This window comes from Grampus griseus (assembly GCF_964374135.1).
Source record: "Grampus griseus genome assembly, chromosome: 15".
NCBI classification, from domain to species: domain Eukaryota; kingdom Metazoa; phylum Chordata; class Mammalia; order Artiodactyla; family Delphinidae; genus Grampus; species Grampus griseus.
Window position 1 is genome coordinate 1,696,681 of NC_139009.1, and position 8,624 is coordinate 1,705,304.

Below are 8,624 nucleotides of genomic sequence, written 5' to 3' on the forward strand. Positions count from 1 at the left end.
ACGGGGGGAGGGACGGGAGTCAGGGAGGGCCTCTGGGAGCAGCGGGTTCCTGGGCCGAGCACGGGACCCCACATGGGTGCACTGGGGGCACGTGCGGAGCACCGGCCCCTTGTCGAGCCCCCCAGTCTAGGGTGGGGTATGAGCTCTGGGGGGTGTGGACACAGAAACCAGGACCCGGGCCACGGGGCCCCCGCACCTGCCCTGGCTGCAGAGGCCCACGGGGCAGACGCGCAGAGCGGCGCCGAGGACAGAAGAGCAAAATGAAACAGATGCATCAGGAGGAAAGAACTGTTCGGGCATGAATTGGCCGCGGCGGGCAGGACAGGTTAACGGAAAGCGGCCTCCGGGAGACAAGGGCAGGGATTCCGGCTGCGGGGCAGTGTCAGGGGACGACACAGCAATGAACAATCAAAGGAAAGTCATGGGAGAGGGTCTATATAATAGAGCGTGTAATTAATGTGACAGTAAATCCTGTGTGCAGCCCAATTCCAGTTCTGTGTTATCTCTAGCAGCGTCTAATTTTACCTCCCCTATTAAATTCTAGCTCTTGAGGGCAGGGAATGTGTCTTACCCTGTGTGTGCATTACCGTTTCATAGGTCCTGCCTCAGTGATTTACACATGAAAGCTGCCTGATACGTGTTGATGGATTTTATCTGATGACTCAGCAAGGAAACTGAACCAGGGAAGATGGCAGATTCAGAACAGATATAAATAAGGTGTTAGCTGGTGGGAAGGCGTCTACCCTTACCGCTACCTACCTACCTAGCTACCTACGCTACCCTACTGTACAGGGAGATGGCGTCTACCTTATCGCTCACCTGGTGTGTGTCCGCCCTGAATAATACGGAGCAGATGCGGCCCCTGGGCCCGAGGGACCTCCTTCTCCATGGAACGGGGGTTGGAGCTCGTGGACCAAGTCAAGGAGCTGCCAACAAGGGCCTCACGACAGGCGACACCTGGCGAAGACACCATCCCCACAGCACCCAGGGCCCGGGCCCCTTCTGGTCATAAACATCCGTAACCTCAGCTGCCCTATCTCCTCTGTCCCCGAGAACAACTACGCTGGTCATTCTTATTTCGGTGACGTTTTTGTTGTCATGATGGAGAAAGTGGGAGAGAAAAGAGAAATGAAGCACATGGTGACATTCACTCATGCATCTGTGCAGACAGGGACTCTGTTTAGCTCACGGCAGATCCAGGTGGCCCACTAGATGGCAGTGTTTGAGGTGCTCTGATCCGGGGCCCCACGAGCCCCCCAACCAAGCCCACACTGGACCTCGTCCCACATTCTGCGTCAGAGCCTTTTTCCTACAGAGACTCTCTGGCGTTCTTTCTCCCAGCCTGGTCCGTAATTAAATATTTTTCTTTTCACTTTCCATTGATTCCCTCTCCTCCTCTACCCCAAAGCTGCAGGTCACAGCAAGGCAGGGAAGAGCCGGGGGCATCCCCGTGTGAGACCCCGACACGCGGCTTCTCGTGGAGCTGGTACTTCACCTGCCTGCGCGGTGCTGACCAGAAGTGCATCCTTTCCCACGCCTTCGTTCTGCCTCTTTGGAATACGCTCATTGACAGTTACAGACACGTTCAGGGATTTCTTCACCTTAGCAACCTACACGATTATAAATAAAAGTTAATGATATCTTCTCTTTCATAAGAAGAAGGTGTACTTTAAAATACTTCTCTGTCGTCTATGCTATTAGGATTAAGTTTAATCAGTCAAGAATACACTGACAGGTAACGGGAAGGTAGAGCTGTTCCTTGATATTCTGGGACCTGGGTTTTACATCAGACAACTATTTTTTTCCCTCTTTGTTTACAGGGATAATGATAATATTGATATGCTTTTTTAAGGACATCATCTCTTACTGGTCCATATCAGAAACCACCACATGCAAACTCCCTTCCTTTCTAAGAGCAAACGCAGGACTGGGCACCCAGCAACCTGGGCTGTGGGACTTTGGACAAATAGCTTCCTCTCCCAGGACCCCAATTTTCTCACTTGTAATTTAAAGCAACTGGGCTGGATGGTGTCTATGACTACTTCTAGCACTTTCCACGAGCCTAAGGGCGGTAGGACACCGGCTGCCCGATAGCTTACACTCTACTGTGGATGCTAGGATGGCCAGAGTCTCCGTAGGTCAATGTCTTAGAACAGGTGCCAACGAAGATGCAGGAAACACAAAGGTAGGAAACGCTCCCCTTTGTCACCCATTGATACGTTATCACAAAGAGCATATTACAAGGCATCCGGAAGGAGGGCTGCGCTCTTACAGCTCAGGCGGGGGCAGTGGGGGGAGAGAATACCAAACACTGTGCGCCAAACCTCAGAGGTGAGAAGGAAAGAGTCTGTTCAGGAGCCAGCAAGAAGACCCGCCCTTTACTGAGCCCGTCAGGCCAGGAGCTGTAAGCCAGGGACGCACGAATGAAAGAGCCACAGTCATTAGGACGCAAAGGAGAGTTGATCCGAGCGACTGGCCGGCAGAGGCGATGCTTGGGTAACCCAGTGACCGCTCGCACATTTCCGAAGCACTCTTCTTTTCTCTCAGTAAACACCAATTCACGACCGGGCAGTGGGTCAGTGCCGGGCCTCCAGAGAGGAGCTAGACAAGGGGATGCAGGTAGACGGGCCCCGGGTCTCGAGAGGACCCTACCGGGGAGGGTCTGAAGTGCCCGAGAGGAAGGCTCCACCTAACTGAGGGACAACGGGGGAGATTTCCAAGCAGAGAGCCACAGGGGCATGCTGTAAAGGCAATTAATCTGAGCTGTGTCGGGGGGCTGGGACGGGTGTCGGGACCCCGGCAGTGACTCCAAAGACGACAGACCCGGTGGAGAAGATGAGAGCAAGGTGGACTGACGCCGGGCTGCAGATGGAAGTAAGCCAGCGGGGCTCGAGGGGTCGAGGCTGTCACCCGGGGTCTGGCAGCTGCTGCGAGGGTGCTGAGGCCCCTCCCCGTCCTCCCTGGTGGCGGTGGGGCGGGCCGTGGGGAGGGTCCTCATTTGACGCATTACCAGATCAAAAGGTGCCGGGGATGCCGACATCGCCCCGACGTCCCTGGACTCGGTGTCTTTTGACGGTGCTGGATTCGACATTGCGAGACTTTTGTCCTTAAAGCACAATCGATCCTATTTTCAAGTGCTCCAGAAATACAGTAAACGCATAGAAACCGGCCACCGTTATCTGAGGGGAAAGAGAGCAAAGCAGAGGGAAGCGAGGCCGTCCTTCCTCCTCTTGGCATTTGTCTGGCTCCAGATGGGATCCCTGAGCATCTATTTTTCAAAAACCCCAGTCCCTGAATTCACCGCCTGCGGCATGGCCTGAGCGTCCCCTGAACGAGAACCACGGCCAAGGGCAGCATCTGCAGGCTCACTCCGTCCCTGTCACAACAGAGCTGTCAGCCGCATGACAACCGGGCTGGAGAAACACTAACGTCTCAAGACTCCAGACCTGCTGTGGCTTTTTCATAATTGCTTAGCTCTCCATTAAGGACAAAGAGAGCCGTCCATTTCAGGGAAGAGAATCTACAAACTTCCACTTTTCCTCCTTTCAAAAGCATTGTCCTTGTTTCTTTCTTTCTTTCATAAATAACAAGCTTAATCAATTATCTTTGCTTTATCTGCAAGGAGATTGTTTCTTTCAGGGTGAACTGTTGTCGTATTTTTAAGTGTGTGCTTTTAATTTGTCAGCAAAATGACATCTTCCCCAAGGATCTTCCGATAGTAGGCTTGAATCCTAAAAATTCTCATGCAGAAACCCCAGCTAGGAAGGTTAAGTTGGGGCATGTCAGACGGTGATGGAACGTAGGCTGGTGCAGCTAACCTGCTCTCAACAGGAACAGTGGGCCGGGGACCCACGGCCCCTGCCTCTGGTTCTGTGACTGAATGGGAGGAAAAAACACTTTTTTAATAGAAACCAGAAAGTAATCCAAAACCAACAAATAAAGGGATAAAATGAGGAACTTGTATAGCGTCTGGTGGGGATTCTTTTTGCATCTTTCCTTGGCCAAAACTTGTGAGAGATGGAATTCATGGTGCTGGCCGGGATCGAATCATTCCATCCCACAACACCATTGGAAGAGAATGACCATCTTTCCTGGATTCTAGGATGCCATCAGTTATAAGATGCCCCGTCTATTCATGAACAGCTTTTCAGGGAAAAAAAAAGGCTCTGTTAAAAGCAACCATCAATTACCAGCCACATTCAGATTTCAGAAACACTCCCAGGTGAAAACTATGCATCTTAGAATCAAGAAATAGGGTATTTTAATTCAAAGGTCATCATCAATTAATCATTTTAAAAGATCTAAGCAAAATGGGCTCATCGGAATACAGGTCATTCTGCCCCAACAGCGGCAGGGCTGAATTAGAGACGGAAAGCAGAAATATTTGCAGAGACACCAAGGAAAAGAAAGGATTCCAAAGAAGGAAGCTGTGAACAGTTTATATTCACAATATTCATAGAAATATTAAGATTTATCTCTAGCATGTAACTTCCTGTGAACAACCCTGATTATAAAATGTGAAAGCACATAGCAGGCACTCAACAACTGAAAAGATGAAAATGAAAAGCAACAATGAAAAGAAACGATCTCTGTTTTATTCACTGTTTTATCTCCAGCCCCTGCCTCACGTGAAGTGAACACTGAATGGAGATGCATTTGTGCCAAGTGCAGCGCCGGTTTAATCTCCAGGTCTAGTGATTCCACATCCTATGGATTTCAGGGCTGGTCCCTCGCCACCTAATCTGGAACCTCCACTTCTTGGCGTCCCTGCTTTGCCCCCACCACCTCCCAGCGTCCCCCATGCCCTCCCGTCCACCGCCACCCGCTTCATCTGTGTGCAGAGGCAAGGCTTCTACATTGAACTTGTAGGTCAAGCTGGGAGGAACTGGCATCTTAATCATGTTGCAACTTCCTGTACAATAACATGGATTCTCTCTCCATTTACTTAGTTCTTGGATTTCTTTTATCAGAGTTTTATAGTTTTTCTAGACATTGTGCATATTTATACCTAAGTACTTATTTATATATATATATAAATGTAAATGGTGTTTTTTATTTTGAATTCTAATTGCTCACTGACGATATATTAGAAAACAATGAACATTTGTGTGTTAACCTTGCATCCTGCAACTTTGCTATAACTGCTAACTTCTTCCAGGAGTTTTTTGTTGTTGAGTCTTTTGGAATTTTCTATATGGACAATCATGTCATCTGCAAATAAAGACAATTTTATTTCTTCCTTCCCAGTCTGAATGCCTTGCATTCCATTTTTTTGTCTATGGCAGTAGCTAGGAATTCAAGTACAATGTCTAATAGGAATGATGGAAAAGAACATTCCTGCCTTGTTCCCAATTTTAGGAACAAGCATCTGTCTTCTCACTGTTAAGTACAATATGCTAGTTGTCAGGTTTTTTGGTAGATGTTTTTTTATCAAGTTGAGGAAGTTCCCTCTGCTACTGACAAATTGTGTCCTCCTAGAATTCATATGTTGAAGTCCTAACCCCCAATACCTTAGGATATACCTGTATTTGAATATAGTTCCTTTGAAGTGTGAATTAAGTTACAATGAAGTCATTAGGGTGGGCCCTAGTCCAATACGATTGGTTTCCTTACAGGAACAGGATATTTGGACATAGACACATGCAGAGAAAAGACCATGGAGAACGCAGGGAAAGGATGGGAACCTGCAAGCCAAGGACAGTGGCCTCAGGAGAAACCAGCCCTGCCGACTCTCTGATCCCAAGACATCCAGGCTCCAGAATCACGAGACGTTCTGTGGTCGAATCACTTAGTCTGAGGTACTTTGTTATGGCAGCCCTAGAAAATGAATACATCTTCTATTCCTAGTCGCTGGCATTTTTTATCATGCGTGGATGGTGGATTTTGTCAAATGTTCTTCTGCATCTCACATGATCATGGGACTTTTCTATTCTAGTTTATTGATGTGATGATTACATTAGTTGATTTCTGAATGTTCAACCAGGCTTGCATACCTGGAATAAATCCAACTTGATCATGGTGTATAATTCCTTTTAAACACTGTTGAATCCAATTTGCTAGTAATCTGGTGGGGGTGGGGAGGGATGTTTGCACTTATATTCTTTATGTAGATGCAAGTTTCTGACTAATTTTCCCTTTATCCAAAGAACTTTTTTTTTAACTTTTCTGGCAAGGCTGATCTACTGGAGACAAACTCCCTCAATTTTTGTTTATCTGAGAAACTCTTATTTTTGACTAATAAATTTACTAGATACAGAATTCCAGGTTGATGGGGGGTTGGGGTTTTTTTTCAGCTTCTTAAATATTTCACTCTGCTCTCTTGCTTGCACAGTGTTTGAAGGAAAGTCCGATGTAATTCTAATCATTGTTTGGAAGCCATAAGTTTCCAAGAGGAACCAAGGAAGCTGGTCCAGCAGAAACACCAGACCGCCATCAGCTGGAGCTTCCTGACAGCCCCACTCTGGGGTTATGTAGGGCATAGCTCTCTGGCCTCTTTGATAAGGGCCCTAACCCCATCCATGAGGCTCCACACTCATGACCTAATCACCCCCAAAGGCCCCACTTCCTAATACCATCACGTGGGCTTAGACTTCAACGTCTGAATCTGGGCGGGGGACACAAACTTTCAGCCCATCAGTCTTCCATCCCTATATTGCTGTGAACTCTCCTGGTGTAGCCAAGGTCCAGAAAAGCTACGTATCAAGTTACTACTAAATTATAATCTCAAAATAAAGTCTGAACACACCCTATTCCTCCCAGATCACTCCCTCATGCCTGGTCTCAGGGGGCCTCCACAGCACTGCAGCACCAGAACCAGGGCTATCATACGCTTTACAGATCCCTAAGAAACCGAGGCCCGAAGGTGACGGGTTTGCCCAAGGTCACTGAGCAGTAACCAGTGGTCCAAATTCCTGCTTTCCAAAGCGTCCCACTCACCACACTAACGCTGCACAAGGAGCGTTTGGTTCACTTTGGGCTTCATCCAAGGAAATGTATGACTAAAAACGCCAGGCGGGCCTCAGCCTCACACTTTTATTTCTCTAACGTGACGCAACTTTTGGCACCCAGTAGGTAACCAGGGCAGTCTGTCTCCCCCACTGTGATGCATTTTTTGGGTCAGGGAAGAAGAGAAGCCGCTCTGTGTTGTTAAATATCCAGATGGTACCGCGCAGCTCATCTCCAACCACTTCTGCTTTAAACTTGGGGAAATTTTCTTGGCAAAGATACTGTCGATCCTATTGGCAAGCAGAGCGATTTATTCCTTAGTATGTCAAAAGCCCCTCTTTTGACATTAAAATCATCATTTTTATTATGGGAAATGGACGTGCTATTAAAAATCACTTGTTTGCTGCCCATTTCCTCAGCTTACACGTCTCCCTGGGGGCCTGGCCGGCCAGAGCCTCATCCTCAGACAGAGGAGACACAAGACGTGGGGCGGGAATGGGTACAAGTGTGTGTATAACTGAGTCACTGTGCTGTACACCTGAAACTAACACAACATTGTTAATCAGCTAGACTCCAACATATGAAAACAAAAAACGGAGCCACAACACTTTTAAAATCAGAAGGTAAAAACTGCACTTTTAGACTGAAGAGAATGTTTTCACATATAGTGTGAATCTATTCATCTTTATACCAATGAAGTCATAAAATACAGTTTGGACAATTTTTATTTTGATTGAACGTGAAGCTGCGTCGTTGAGGACAGCATCTCCCTGGTCTGTGATGCTTTCCTGGGATATAACCAGAGGGCTTCCCAAGTCACGCATTTCTGTGGCCCCTCCCCCAGCGCTCAGAGAACCCTGTTTCCTGGTCGGGGAAGGCCCTGCCGCCAGCGCTGATAAGTGAGCATTTCACTCAAGTCACGCGGGCCTCCCGGGAAGTCGTGCTCTCCCCCTCCTGCAATTCCGTTTCAAGGGGCTGAAGGAGAAGAGAGCAGGCAGAGCAAATGGCTATTTCGGAAGGAAAATCCTGATGTAACGAGAGGATGAACTCCGAGTTGCCGTGGAGACCTTTTAAGATTAGCTGCTCTCGGAGCTCTTGGGAAGTTTAGAAGGAGTGCAGTGACAGTGACATGCTCACAGGTGAGGGCAAGGTCTCAGGTGATACCTTCACCGCCAGGCTGCCCACGGGTACAAGAACTCACACAGCTCACATTTCACAACCTGGACGAAGAAACGCTGATGCATGATCGGGGCGCAAAAGCACTGAGGGTTCATTCCTGGCGCCTCGGACAAGTGCCCTGACACCTCGGACAAGTGCCCTGTCTTCAGCATGGGAGCCAAGACCCCACCTTGCAGAGTGCTTGGCACAGTCAGGCCCCCAACACGGGTTCACCAGACTGTAATGAAGCTACAGTCGCATCCTATTTATCCAAGAATCCCCCCCAATCTACCACAATACCCAGAAAATCGGTGGGAGCCGTCACCGTGCCCACAGGCGGGAGGTGGCTGCTGCCACCAGTGATACAGAGGAAGAGATGCACAATGGGGTTCTTATTTTTGTCCCCGCAAAGCCACAGACGATCCCGTGGCAGCTCCACTTGCCAGAGACAAACCCCTCCCGGCATCGCCCCGATGGGAACACCGTCCTCCCCCGCCATCCACGTGCTCCAGGTCGCCTTC